At 44.3% G+C, this 14,997-nt stretch overlaps 1 protein-coding gene across 1 annotated transcript in view; it reads right to left on the bottom strand.

Moving 5' to 3' along the window:
• Nucleotides 1-14,997, bottom strand: part of wdr25 (WD repeat domain 25) — a 44,195-nt gene that overhangs the window by 3,757 nt on the left and 25,441 nt on the right. The window contains exons 11-12 of the transcript XR_009718386.1: nucleotides 3,488-3,601; nucleotides 81-252 (exon numbers count right to left, since the gene is read on the bottom strand). The gene's annotated coding sequence lies outside the window, so the exon portion shown is untranslated. The remainder of the gene's footprint in view (nucleotides 1-80; nucleotides 253-3,487; nucleotides 3,602-14,997) is intronic.

The following is a 14,997-nucleotide window of genomic DNA, read 5'->3' as shown; positions in this document are numbered from 1 at the left end:
TTTTTGTATACTCAAATGTGTTGACTTGTGTTAGATTTCTTTTTTGAGTTGCGCTGCTTAAGTTCATTTTTGTAACTTACACTTGAAAAGCTTTTTGTGATGAGGGGGAATAAAGCGAGCAGAGTGTAGAATGTGTCTGACATCTTTTGGAATTCACATTTCACTTGGTTGTATGAGCGTGCGGTTGGCATGGCAACATCGCCCGAAGGAAACAGACTCTGGTAAAGCTTTGTTGCAGACACATCGAAGAACCTGAAACAGATTGCTGGTGAGCAGGTTGTGTGGTTGAAGTCACTGGCAACAATTGTTAACACTGCAAAATATCGTTTACATTGTGTCAACATTTTTTCCCCCCCGTACGTTGCCAACAGATTTACTTGAGTTCCTTTCTTGCTTATCTGATCTGGGGTACGTGACACCTCGGGAGTGGAATTGTATTTTATCTTTGCAAAGCATCACCTCTTGAGTTGAACATAAATGAGCCTACAGGGACAGCAGGAAGAAAAACAGATATACAGGATACTGGCAGTGTTGTACTAGTCTCAGATGACTCAAAGATGCCAATATCAGCAAGACAATAGAAACGCTGCACGAGATATATATACGCAGCAAATTTGCACTTTTCTTCGGTTTGGTGAATTTGCAAAGGGGCATTTTAATGTCGCACCTCAGCAGACAATCGGCATTGCTGAGGTGATTACCAAGCGCTTTTAACAGCTTTCCTGCGAGGCGGGGGGCAACGAGAGCTTTAAGTCTCAGCACGATTATGGTTTTTTTTTTATTCGTCCCGACTTGAAACAAATCAATAAGTAAATAGAGGGAGTGAGGAAAATGTGTGTAAGATTGGCCGCAATTGTGTGGGAAGATGCTTGCAATCAGTCTTGTGCTGCCTCTTCACACAAATTGGCCGTAATTTGTCGACTAAAATGGCGCTCATCAATGCGGCTGGAGCCTTTTACTGCCTAAACGAGACGGCTTTTAACATGGCTGAGCGTCCATTAATAAGACATTTTCTTGTTTTGTTTCCATGTCTGCAAATGACTCCGAAAACTTCAATTAAAAAAAGCGGCGAGAGGCGAGACCCCGGAATTTCTCCAGAGTGGGATTATCATCATCATACGCGAGATGTTTGGTCAAGCTGTGACCTTGGGGAGCGTAATTATTGGAATTTCGTGTTTTATGACGAGTCATAAAAATTCACCATGCTCAGCCCATTAGTGGGGAAAATCTCCAAGTCTTCGAAGGACCTCTGGAAAAGGACAAAACGTCTGCTTCAAACGTCAACAGTTTCTTTTGAGTGCATTCGATTGTCATCCATAATTGAGCGGCCACCTTTCATTATTGATTATCTGCAGCTGACATGATCAGCGACGGAGGAGTGAAATCTCCCTTTGCAGGTATAATTGAATTGCACCCCTCCCTTCACGCGAGCCCGTGCCGAGGCGACGCCATCCGTCTGTGGACAGATACGCGCTGAAAGGGCTGCTTATCAATTATTCATGTCACATGTGGCCCCCCAAAAAAGAGGAGAACCTCTTGTGTCTGGCAGCTATGGATAAAAGAGTCCTTTGGAAAGATGCTGGTTCTTATTTTGCTTGCAGTGACTCTCTTTTCAGGGTCTGTCTTTTAGATGTGGTTTTTGTTGTTGTTGGTGTTGTTCCTATAAAATGTGAAATTTTGGCAGTCTACAGTGAAAGAAGGGCAATTTAATTGGATCAAATAAAAATAATAGAGCAAATGTGTCCGTTTCAAAAGTCCAATTTAAATGATTTACACAACAAGTGGCCAGCGTCAAGGTCATCACTGTGACCTCTGCAACAATTTCCATCCCTTTCTCTCCTGACACGCTGGCAGCAGATAATGAAAGTGTCGGTGCTCCTTCGACTGTAACCAACTTGATGAGCCCATTTTCCCGCCGTCGGATCCCATTTCCCATGATGCAACGGTGTGAAGCGCACAGAATTGAGAATGAAGCTTTGGGCTTCATGTTGAGGAAATGTCACTTTGGGCAACCAGGCACTCGTATGAAATGAATAAATCAGAACGCTGAACAATCAGGTTCTGCTTTCTGCTTTGCGAGCAGATTTGATTCGGGCTGTGATCAATGCGTAATTTGCCGAAGAGAGAGAGCAAAGGGGAGGAAACCGGTTCCGTAGTATAATATTCACGGTCTGACCTTGATGCTCCCCGTCTGCTTTTGTCTGTCGCCCTCCCCGTTGATTGCTCATTTCATTTGACTGAAAAATGTGTTTTAAGCGCACACAGGGGCCGTCACGGGGTGGAAAAAAATGGACTTAATGAATTGGGAGAGGATGAAAAGGGATGCAAAGTGGCGCGAGAGGAGGCAACCTATTCAGGAGGAAGGAGGGGGAGCGACCAAAGGACGGGGAAGAGGATGCAAAGTGGTTGTTGTGATTAGAGAAAAACATCTGCGTAATATGATGAACGCCAAAACGTGAGCAAGCGAGCAGTTGAATGCAGAATTTTCCCTCATTTATTTTCCTGTACATTTAATATTTAATTTTTTTTCAATATATATTTTTTCATTTTTCTTTTCTTTTTTTTTCTTTTTTAAAATGACTAAAATGTTTGTTTATAGGTGTCGCCATTGTTCATCACAAATATTCCCGTCACACCTCTCGCTCCTTTTAAGCTCCGTATTTCCCTTCCGAATCTCTCTCAATTGAGTCAGCGCGCTATCGCCGCTCTGGTTATTATAGATAGTTCACCTCTCTGTGTCGCTGTCAGCAAGGAGCCGATTTAGTCTCAATACATAATACGACCGCACAGGCAGAAAGCGCACGGAGGCTTTTTGGAAGCGAACAGCACAAAGGTTAATAAAGACATCCATTCATTAAGGGCTGACTTGACATGAGAGGCAAACAACCGCAGCGTGCGAGCGGCGAGGATCTCCCCTGGCTTCTAATGAGATCGTCCGTCTCATAATTCCACATGACAGAACTGTCAGACAACTCCGGAGAGAGCCGCCACTGAAAGATCAAGATCTTTCCTCTCATATTCTTTCGCCGGGCGGCAATAAATGATGACTGCAAAGCTATGTGGTTATCTAAACATAGCATTGTGATCGTGATTTAAAAAAAAAAAAAAAATGGATGGACCGACTTAAATTTGTTTGCCTTTAGTAAATGTTTTTTGGACTAATATGAAGCACATCGTGTGTATGAAACGCGCTATTAAAAAATAACTCCTGTGCCTATAATGTTGGCATTTATCAGGAGCTAATGCTTTTAGCTAATGGTAAGGGGTCGTTACAGTGAAACAAAATGGGTTCGAGGTTTCTTTTTTCAATCCATGGAGCAACGTCAATAAAATTGTTGCGGCGAGGTGATCTGTTTTCTTCTCGTGAGTGGCTTTTGGCTACAGCAAAACAACACTCCGACTCCCTGGTGATTCACACGCATTGAAGATAAAGTGCACTTTAGATTGTTTGTCCAGACCTCCACCTCACCATGACTTTCACACTTACTGTCCTGGAGTGACACCATGTTCTTCCTTTTTGGCTCAGTGACAGCAGAGGACTTGATGTTTATCATTGATCTGTCATCAAGGATAGAAAGGACAAAGGACTCATCAGGCCTATCTGAAAACAAGAAGGAAAACAAAATGGGTTTTATTAGACTCATCTTTGATCTTAAGAAATCTCTGATTTAGGTTTCTCATTAGGAATTATTCTTTTTTGTTGTCGTCCGTCATGAAAGCAGATTGATTGTCATTTGGGTCTATTTAAATTTTTTTTTTTACTGTCGTCAGTAGATTGTAAATTATTGGTGGTGATGCTATTCAATCATCCATCATTTATGGAAGCACCTACAAGGAAATGTTAAATTAGGCTCATGTTTCTTCCCCTCTATAGCTGTCAAAATGTGACATATTTTCATAAAAGCTGCAATAATTACACAAGCCTTTCCTTCTCCCTCCGCTTTGCACTTGTGTAACAGCAGCAGATTATCGGTTCGCTTCACAGCACATCATTTGTTGTGGGTGAATAAAAACGGTACGAGTGGTGGAAATAAAAATGACTTTCAATGAACCGCGCAGATCATTTGAGGAAATTGAACCCCCGTGAAATTTCTTTGATATCGTTTTTGTTTTCTTTCTTTGAGCAGTGGCGATTAATTCTAGCAATTCTTTACGTGAAATTGTCATAATTACTGACTGATGTTTTAATGAGCTGTCATTGCGTGTCTTTTCTTTTTTTTTTTTTAACAGAAAAAAGATGGGGAAAATTATTAATGAAATTGTAATTATTACAAAACAGTAAAAATAACTTGGTAATGAATTTCCCTTCAAATAAATTGGCTATTTCTTCACGTCCTGTAAATATAATTGGTCCCTCTGTGCTCTCCCTTCAATATGCTGTCGCTATAGCAACAGAGGCCCGAACCTCCAATTTGACTTGAGCAAACGCGCATCAATATAACGAGAACCTACTGTCCACCCTCTTCATCAAACTGCTGAGAACAAAACAACAATGCCTTCCGGCCGCTTTCTTTTATCATCCACAAAAACACAAAACAAAAACAAGAATGTGTTACATGTTGATGGAAGAAAAGAAAAAAGCTTGCCACAGCTCAATTGCTTTTGCAAAAGAAAAAAAAACATTTAGTGTTCCTGCCAGAACTTGGATGCAAGTGACAATAAGAAGGCTGATTTTTTTTATTGGGCAAATGAAATCCTTGCCAGGCGGACGCAATTTGTGAGGACTATGAAAACATCCTTAATCTCGGAACTCCCATGAGCATTCGAGCCCGAACACGGCGGCGGTGCGGAAAGAAACAATCTGTCTGCTTTGGACTCTGCTGGCAGCGTCGTCTTCATTGCCATCGCTTCTGACACTCTTCCTGCTCTCTCGTGTGATCTCCTAATTGATATTCATGAATCCCGCTCAGACTTCTAACTCAAGCATCGCCAGAAGTGCAAAATAAAGGCGACTGATTTTTTTTTGTAGGCTTGCTTCATTGTCCTCTGTTTGTGTATTAGCATCACAACGTATCCTAATCAATATTGTTTAATTATTATAGGACTCTTAAGCAATTAAGTGTCCTCTTTCTTCTTCTTTGTATTTCCCTGCAATCTTGTGGCAGCAGGCTACCTCTCAGAGGTCAACCTTGGTACTACAACAGATTTGGCTAAGACACTTTTTGTTTCCCCTAGTGGTGTCTCTAACCATTATAAAAAATTAGATGTTAAAAATAATAATATGTCAACCTCTGACAGCGCAGATCTCAATGGAAGCAATGAGAAACGAGGAGTCTCTTTTGAAGCAGCCTTTTTTTAATTAACACTTGTGTGCAAGTGTGGAAATTGTGCATATTTTTAGCCTCGGCTGTGACATTTACACACGCACATACAAACACGCGCGCCCACGTGCACTAGTATGTATGTAAATGAGGCAAACTGTGAGACAAAGAATATCGGGCCATTGTTGTTGTCTTCCTTCAGGATCAAATGTGATTAATGGCATGAATCATTAGCAAGAAGTGTGCCTCTCGGAAATCCCTCAAGTCAAGCATGATGGTCGCCGGGTAATTACAAGGGGTGGTCTTTAGAGAGGCCCGCGTGTGACTTTGATTAACGTGAAGATGCACCTCCACGTAGCCGCAATCTTAGCAACCCTCCAATCAGATTCAAGGGCTAGAGAAGTCGGAGGATTAGGATTGAAGGTCATTGCGTGACTGTGGTGCAACCTCGTTTGCCTGATCCACTGTTTAGATCTTGGATGGGAGAGGGCCCTCATTTGACAGATTTTATTTTTAGTTCTGCAGGGTAACCCTCCATCCTCCCGAAGAGACCAACCTCATTGACAGAGAGCAGCTTCAGTCAATGACCAGATGACCATGACCGGGAATGTCATGGGAGTCTAGGAGTTACCCGATCCGACTCACATTGGTCAGGTTGGCCCAGACTGCACTGGATTTGCTTTTTGTCTAGCACAAAACGACCACTGGGTGGCGCTGTTGCACATGCAAACAATGAAGACGAGAACGTCGTTGCTTGCATGACTTAGTGTGAATGTGGGACGTGCATGTTTTTTTTTCCCTCTGTGATGAAAAAGCTGTGTCAAATTTGATGTTGAAAATGATTATTATTATCCATCTATTTTTTGTACTGCTTTGTCCCCACGGGGGTATTATTATAATTATTAAAATAAAATAATAATAATAATAATGCTTTGGGCTTGGGAAAACACACAATAAGCACGTGTACTACCTCTAACACAAGTCGACAGATGGATCCGACTTACATTCATTGTTTCTATGACAACATTTAACGTTGACACCATGGAGAAGGGAGCAGTGGGGAGTCATAAGCGAAGAGGATATGCACGTGTTAATGTATGTAAATTGAATTGTCTTTCCCTTAGCAGTAAACGAGGCAAAGATACATTATAAAGTAGTTCAGTCTTGTGTCACGTGCTGGATTGATTTGATTTTCTTGCCGTGGTTTGTATTTTAACGCTACAAATAATCAATGTCACATTGTGCTTGCTGCGTTTGCTCACAAAAAGCTTTGAAATGTACAGCAAACATAACAAGCCACGTTCTGTGCATGGGAGACACTAAAGTAGATTTCTCTGAAGAGTTTATCAGTACTGCTGGCGGGGATGAAACGAAGCATCTGATCTTTCCGTTGCGTCTGCATCGGCTTTGGGGAATCGGAACGTGCTCGCAGGATGCGATGAGTCGGCAGAGATCTTATTAGCAAAATCAGTGTTATCCCAAAAGCTCGAGGATGCTTGTGTTTCAGCATCTGATTAAACTATTATTATATCTATTTCACACAGCTTTAAATGTTTTGACAAGTGGAGTGTGGAAGCAGGAACAAAACGTGGAGACTAACAGACGCCACTAAAGATCAGAAATAGATTGATAACTGCTACCAAACTGCGCTTCAGCTATCGATTGATAAGCTTGGCCTGGTGCTCCCAAACCCAAAAGTCACATGGTAGCGCCGCTCAATAGCACTGACCTGAATTTCCAGTGCCAGCCCTATCGATACACATTTCATATTGGATAACGCCCGCGGCGGTAGCCCGTGGGATGCTAGCCGTTGATCGTAAAGGAGAAAAACGATTGACAGCAAATGAAAGTAGGTTTGTGGACGTGAAATTACCAATCAGACTCAAACCACTTTGTGTTCTCATTGGGTAATCGGCAGAACAAGTGAAAGTGTGTCACGCTGCGAGAGCCTGGCATTGGACAATCGGGACAGGCAGTTGAGAGCGAACCAAAAGCTGCCGGAACGCTGCGCGACCGAGCCTGACATGGTTCACTTGTGCGTGTCCATATCAGACGATGGTGTCAGACTTGAGTCGATAAAAAAATTGTCACCCAAGCCGGCAAGAAGAAGGGCAAAAAAGAAGAACATGGCTACTTTGGAAAGACGACCGAGATCCAGAATGGCGTCGAGTCGACAGGATCGTGGCTCTTGTTCTTCCACCGCGTCTTGCCCAGTTTTTTCGGGCCCGTATAGCGACCACGAAGAGGACCCGCCGCTGCGTCGTCAGTCATCTCCACTAATTAGAGCTTCTTTCTCAAGTCTCCACAATGCTACCAAACCAAAAGACCGCAAAAGACACATGTGTGGTTCTGTCACCTCCCTGCAAGGATCACTACCAAGCCTCCAAGGATCCCTTCCAAACTTCTCCGTACCAAGACTGAAGGGATCTCTCTCGCGGTTGAGGAGGCGATCGCTCAGCAGCCTCGACAATTCCAGCCCCGGCCCAAGTGAGCGGAGTACCAGCCCAAGTCTACAAAGCGGTATCGGGAGCTCCAGTGACGATGATGGAAGTTGGGACACCAACAGTTGGAGCTCAGGAGCTACCTGCCTGCTTCGGTCATCTTCGAAGCATGGTAGCACAGAGCAATCGGATGGCAACACAGAGCAGGTGTCCGCTAGTGCTGTGGTGGAGCCTGAAATCATTTACCAAAATCTAATCTTTACACGTCCCGTCCCGAAAATGGAAGTTAACGTTGATTTGGAGAAGACCAACACAGTGCAGATGATAGACGCAGGGGCCCAAGGCGCCAACTCTGCTTGTCCAAACAAGGAGGCCTTGACAGTCTCAACTCCTCAAGAAGAAAAGAAGAAAGAGGACAAGCTCAAGTTCTCGCAGTTCCTCAACGAGGTGACAGGCAGGGTGCTGAAATCCAACAGCAGCTCTTTGCAACAATCCACCTTGCGACACCGCTACCCGTCATCTCAAACCCCGGCGGTCTCGTTTCATTCGCCTCCAACGAACCCGAGCGGGCCTACGAGCTCTTGGTGCAGCCCAACCAGCTCCAACCTCCAGACCATTAACGAAAACGACTCAAAGGACATCACAAGCTCCATTCACCATTGGAGCAAGACATTACCCAGCTGCAAGGTCTTAGAACCGTCGGACATGTTGCGGAAAATAAAAACGGAAAATCCCTCATACCGAGAGCCCGGCATGGAGCTTTGTACCAAGTTACAGTCGCAGGCCTCCACCGGGAGGCTTTATCTGGAGACGGACATTGACAGAGTGAGGCAACTTGATGAACTCATGGCTAATGGTACTCTGATCAAAGAGAGAAATGAGACGCACCTGAAAAAGGCGCCGGAGAGAGCCTGCGATAGAGACGACAGAAGTCTTTGGGAGAGAAATGGAGCCTTGGCAGATGATAAAATAAAAGAAACGGAAGGGAAGGAAAAGGATAAGAAAGTCAGTTACGAGCCAAGGTGGGCCTCGGGTGGAAGGAGTAACCCGTGTCCCATTTTCAAGTGGACGGAGGGTTTTCCCAGAATGTCCTACAGGTCAATTTCGCTGCCCAGAGCAGTTAACATCACGGTGAGTAACCTTTGTCCGGTTTGGAAAGCAGTTGGGTATTGTCACAATCACATCATAAAGAATAGCTACGCAAAAGAAACGTGTAGCTTGCAATCTTAGCGGAGTGGTCAAATATTGCTTCAGGTCAAAACATTTTTTTGTTAGGACTGAATCTCCAGCCCAATCGATTGACATTCGCATGGCGGGTTGTTTGTGAAAGGGGCCACGGTAAAGGTCTCATTTTAATTCCCATTTAAATGCATTAACATTTTTCTTTTGCTAGCCTCAGAGCTTTTCCACCAACGCAGAGATGAACGCAAGGACAAGTGGCATGCAATATTGAAAATATTTTCAACCTTCTGCTGCAAATTCACCTCAGGCGTGTTGTATTCACCGGCAAAGAAATAAGATTGATTTCACAGAAATGTCATGATTGTCATGGCTTCCATCTTTCCCTCTTTTTTTTTTTGGTTTTCTGCAACACTGAATGGGTATTACAAAGTGACCCAAAGCACAAGCAAATAAAAGCATTTGGAATCTTTTTGCAAAAATTAATGATGCGTTCCCTTCATGCTGATGGTCTCTCTCCATCCACCCGACACACACACACACACACACACTGTGACGGAAAGAACGGATTAGCGAGCGCCGCCTCATTCAGGAGCTGTATGACTCATCCGGTTTTGTTTGTGACGTCCGTAAGATACCTTGTGGCACCTCACTCGCGCTCACCACCCCACCCAATATAGTCAACTCTAAATTTAAATACCGACGATAAGTACGAGATATGACGCACATAAAAATAAAGAGATCCTCCTGGCCGCCTTATGATGATGATCGTAAAAGCTGAGAAGGTTTGATGGTGGATGCGCTAGTAAACGCTGTGCATTTATTTTGGAGCCTGGCAGCACGTGTCGGCTTTGACGCATTGATGAGATACGATTCTGCACTAAAAGCTAAACAAACTATGCTATAAAGTTCAGTGGGTTCGCGTCCATTCATGCAAAAGCATAGAACTCATCAATTTTTGGATTGCTGTGGAGTACATAGGAACCTAGAAATACCTCCCAATATTTAATAAACCCAAAAGTTGGGTCTGTCCATTTTTGACCCGATTCTGGTTATTTTTGACTTAACTGATTTTCTTTAATTGTCTTGTCTTTGAGTCAACTGCTTTTCGAGCACCGTTAAGTAAATGACGCATAAATATTTAGAAATTTTCAGGTGGGTCGGGAACATATCCCCATGATGAACGGGGGTTTACCGCATTTCCACTATGTATTATCAAAAGCCGTTTGATGCGAGTCGTCCTCCCACCCTTGGTTTCTTCTCCCATTCTGCAGCGTGCGGCATTTTTCTTTCCTTCCCTATGCTGCCCATCTGTCATTTAGTGCGGCGCCGCTGTAAGGTGAGGGATAACGGATGTGTTTGTTTGACGGGACATGAGAGCTCGTTAAACGCCACGCGAGAGGAGCTCCCGCACATAAATCTGCCTGAAAAATAAATGCAATCACCTGCACCCGCTCCTTCCCTCTTTTTCTTCTCTTCCCGCCAGGACTGCGATGGAGAGACACAACGTGACACGAGGTTAGACACTTTCACTCCGCCTCTCCTCCTGGTCGTGTCACCGAGCACCTCTAGCTCCTCTTCTTCTTCTCCTCGCCCCCACTTCTTCTACTCTCCATCATCAGCCCTCCCCTTCTTGACGTATACCTCCTCCCTCCACTTCCCATTCAGTCCTCACTTTCACTCCGTGTGCATGTCCAGTGAAGATTCAGTCACAATGAGAGGAAATGCATGTGATTCTGGAGGGATCCACATGCGGCCAAAATGAGGCGGAAGGCGTTTAGACGGTAAGACGGCAGACGGCTAATGTTTTTTTTTTCCTCACTGGTGGGTGCAATGGTTGTGACCATGTGTTGCTTGGCTGTCTATTCACTTGTATTGGTGACCGATCGGATTTTTCTCACGGGGGTGATCATTAAGTATTCCTCAGCGCGCTGCCTGCAAGTGTGTGTGATAGCATCATCATGACATGTTCAAGTTAATTGCTTTAACCTCCAGCTGGTGAGAGAGAAAGATCCGTTGTGGAGATGTGAGGGTTCGACAAAAGCAAGCAAACTTCATACTTTGCTCGCAAAATGTGCAGAAAACGTGTATCGCATATTAACTACAACAGAGGTCAACAATCATTACGTGACACGATACGATCAATGTTCTTAAAAAAAAAAAAAATCAGCTGACTCTGGTCCCATCTTGCGCTTCTAATGCGATGGACCAGAAACCACCACGTCAGAGGAAAAACAACCAAATGAATTTCTTTGGCACGATCTACAAAAAAAAAAAAAATCAGACCAAGCCTACGCCTAAATAATGAAGCTTCTGAAAAAATTTAAATGACTACTAAAAATAATTTTTGAAATTATAATAATTTAATTTGAGAATTTGCTAATGAGTTGACTCATGTGATGATTTAATTTTGGACGTTCCATTGTTTAGATCGTTTTAATGAGGTATGAAATGAACATAATATCACCGCATGGAGGCTCATTAACGCAACGAGCCGTTCTGTTTTTTGGATGTAAGACCTTTGAGGAGATGCCGGACTAATCTGTTGGCTGAACACTCGATTGTATTGAAGGCTGGCCAAGCAAACGTCTGGCAGCATCGGCGGCAACAACAACAACAACAACACGCTGCGAGGCTCTCCTCCCTCCCCGCTTGCCTCAAATGATTCTTGTCATGGATAATAAAGTAAAGCTTATCACCGGCGCTCGTTTTGTGGCTCCCTTGTAGGCCCAAACTGGATCGATGCCAAATATATTGCGATCATCTCATGTTGACAAAACACGGCAAAGTCCAAGTTGGGTTGTGCAGTAAAAGTGACACAAACCACACGGGAGAAAAGTTACGTTAAGAAGTTTTTCAAGAGTTTTGACCACGTCCTCTGTCCCGCGGAGATTTTGGAAAATGGGAAGCTCAGGGGGGGGTGACAGAGAAGGGATGGATCGGCTTGTGCCTTTCACGCAGAACCCAGCCAAGTGAGACATCGCCATCTGTGTTCATATTCACACAGTAACGAGGCTTCCCGCCAAACACATAATGCGCCACAACATGTGGGGTGACTTCTAAATTGCTTTTTAACAAAACAGCCTGGACAAAGTGAGTCACCCTACGGACCTGTCGCATACAGTGGACTTTTTTGTGGTTTGTTTACAATTGGCAGGTTTGGTTCCGCGCGGGAGCTCTGAGTTTGTTAGATCGAGTGTAAACACAATCATCTGCTCTCGAGTTAAAAAAAAACCCCAGTGTCAAGCAGGTCGCAAATGGACGCCGTTGGTGTTTGGAACATTTTGTACATGTTGCTGAAATTGCTGTCTGCGGTGGTTTTGCCCCTCTAAGACGTTTTCAAAGACACGACCAGAATTTTGTACAGCTTACTGAGATGTGTTCCAAAAACAGCTAATGACTCTCTCGTTGAATTTTATATCGATTCACATCTAACCAAGGATGGGATCACCAACCATACTCCAGATCAAACGACCAGAAACCGTAGATAACGAAAAAAGCCTGTGGCGCCGAGGATCTGTAAAGTTCCATAGTCAATGTGTTTCCACCCGTTTCACGGAGTTACCAAGCAACTAAACAAAGGGTCAGAAAAGCCGATTCAATTAAAATGGCGCCATCAAGAGACATCACAGCACAGTTGGCTCATCTGTCGCCTTGCTCCACGAGCAGATGCTGTGCGAGCCCGCGGCCGTTTACCTCCACTGTCCAATTACGTCCGAGACACACTGAAGATTAGAAAAGGTTCACGGCGAAACCATTCGATTGTAGCGTAGTCAAAACGCCGCCTTTGCGTTCTCATCTTCTGAAAGTGCTCCTTGTGGCGGCGCACCCTTATTGTACCCTTGGGGGGGGGGGGGGGGGGTCTGTCTGCCGAAACCCGCTCAAACATGTCCGTCAAGACCCAGCACGCGGTTCGCAATAGCGGATAGTCTGCCGCAGCCCAGAGGGCCATAGCGTTGTGTTCCAACCGTCATGGACACAATTTGCCACCATTCCCCCTTGCGGCGGCGTCCTATGCTGCGACACACGGCCGACTTCCAGATTGTCAGTATGTGGTGTGATGATAACAACAAAGAAAGGAAGAAAGACACAGACGGCCTGAAGGAGAACACAGCGGGATGGCCGTCGTAACGACTGTAACACTTTCCATTGGACGGACCCGATAGATGCAACATAAGTTGTGACTGTCGCTTCGACTTGGCGAACAGAAAGCAATCGGCTAGCAGAACCGCACGGTTTTTATGTTTGGGTAAAAAGTTGCAGGTCGCCACTTATGACTGAAACCATAGAAATTAGCATTACTTTTGTTGTGTAATTTGTTTGACTAACAAACTCGATGAAATCTTGCATTAGCCATTTATCGGTGAACCCCAAATGATTGAAAAAAAAAAACGATCACGCACGGGAAGTTTCCCCCACAGCGTCTCCCGATATCCTCGTATCAAATCAAATTGAGCGAGCGTTCGCCGCCTTCCTCCTAAGCTCATTACGCGCCCTCTCCTTTTCCCATCCGCGCAAATCAAGAGTACGCCGCTCTTTTCCGACGTGCTGTTTAAGGGCTAGAGGATATATGCAGGAGTGGGGTGGGGTGGGGGGAGTTTTATGAGTCAGCAGGGGAGGCTCTTCATTATCGGTTAATTTAATCCCACGAGCTTTTTTTGTCGGTAAACTGCAGAGCGGTGACGCGGCCTAAAGTGAATTCAAAACATATTAGCTGCCGGGGCCCCGCTAAACACGGACGCAACTTCTAAGTTAAATCAAGTGCAGCGTGTCGGGCCTCCCGAAGAGATTCTTTGATAATGAGCATCATGCATGTTTCAAAAGTAGCCTGTTGAAGGTTACGCTTCGGTTGACATGCAGATTGAAATGAAAGCCGTCGGCTTTGGGCTGTGAATTATATCCATCGTTTCTTAAGCGGCTAAATCTTGCGAGCCGAGCCTTATTGTGGCCACGATTATTGCCACGGGGACTTTTGTGTTGCTGCGGTGTTGCATCAGAGCAAATATACAAGTTTGGACTGGGAAGTAGAGAAGGCAAAGGTCCATTTTGGTGTACAAACAACTCGCTTGCAAGATGACGGGGTGTTTGGGGAATGCAAAAGTAATCTCTTGAAATTGCAAGATCCAAATTAACGCAATTTAGCTTTGCTTATAGAAATTCGCTAAATCTCTTGGACTTTTAAAGGACCTCTGGAAAATTGCTGTAATGAACCAAAATGGCTGACTTCTTGAGACTTTTCAAGCAAGCCTTCTTGAGACTTCTTTTGTGGGTCCACTCTTGATCATCGTGCCCACAAAAAAATGTGGCTGCTAAATCAAACTGGCGTCAGAGTCTGAATTTCCAAAGTGGAGTTTTTTTGATATGCTGAGTCAACAAGCTTTTCGTGCCACGGTCAATGTGATTGGTAGCAATCACACAAAATCTCGCGGACATGTTTGCGTTTACTACTTCTTATAACTTTAATTTTTCAATAATATTTGTATTCATTTTAAAGGGAATAGACTATTTAAGAAAGCAGTTACTTGCGTTCTAAGCACGGTTGCAAAACTCGCATCTCAGGGCACCACATGATACTTTTTCTACATTTTGTGCCGTTAAGATTTTTCGACTAAAATAAAGACGCGAAAACATTTTGGGTTGCAGGAAGCGCCAAATGCTACAATTTCAAGATTGACGGCTCGCAGTGGACACGGCGCCACTGGCCACGCGATCTATTGACATAATGGCCGATTTTGGACTTGGCAGCCCCATTAATGTTTAAATGGTTATTTGGTCACGGCAGAGGAGAGCATCTTGCGCTTCTCCCACGGCTCATTAGAAGTAAATCAACCTGCGGCCGGTGCAAAGGCTCAGCGTTGTACATCAAAGCTAGATGCCGGTGGCCTTTATTGGCTTCAAAATTGCATTCTGCTTTATTCTTTTTCAGTTAGACCGCCGGCAGGCGATGATGGGAAGTAACTAAAGTAAAAACAAAATCTCTCAAACACACGTGGGAAAATGGATTATAGGCCAATTAATCTAAATTTGAACTTTTTGGTCGTCAATCCAAAAAGGTATGCTTACCGCCAACACAACACAGGCGGACGTTTAATCGGAGACGTCGTCAGTAGCTAATT

This window comes from Syngnathus typhle, linkage group LG16, assembly GCF_033458585.1.
Source record: "Syngnathus typhle isolate RoL2023-S1 ecotype Sweden linkage group LG16, RoL_Styp_1.0, whole genome shotgun sequence".
Taxonomy (NCBI): domain Eukaryota; kingdom Metazoa; phylum Chordata; class Actinopteri; order Syngnathiformes; family Syngnathidae; genus Syngnathus; species Syngnathus typhle.
This window is presented reverse-complemented; position numbering and strand designations above follow the sequence as displayed.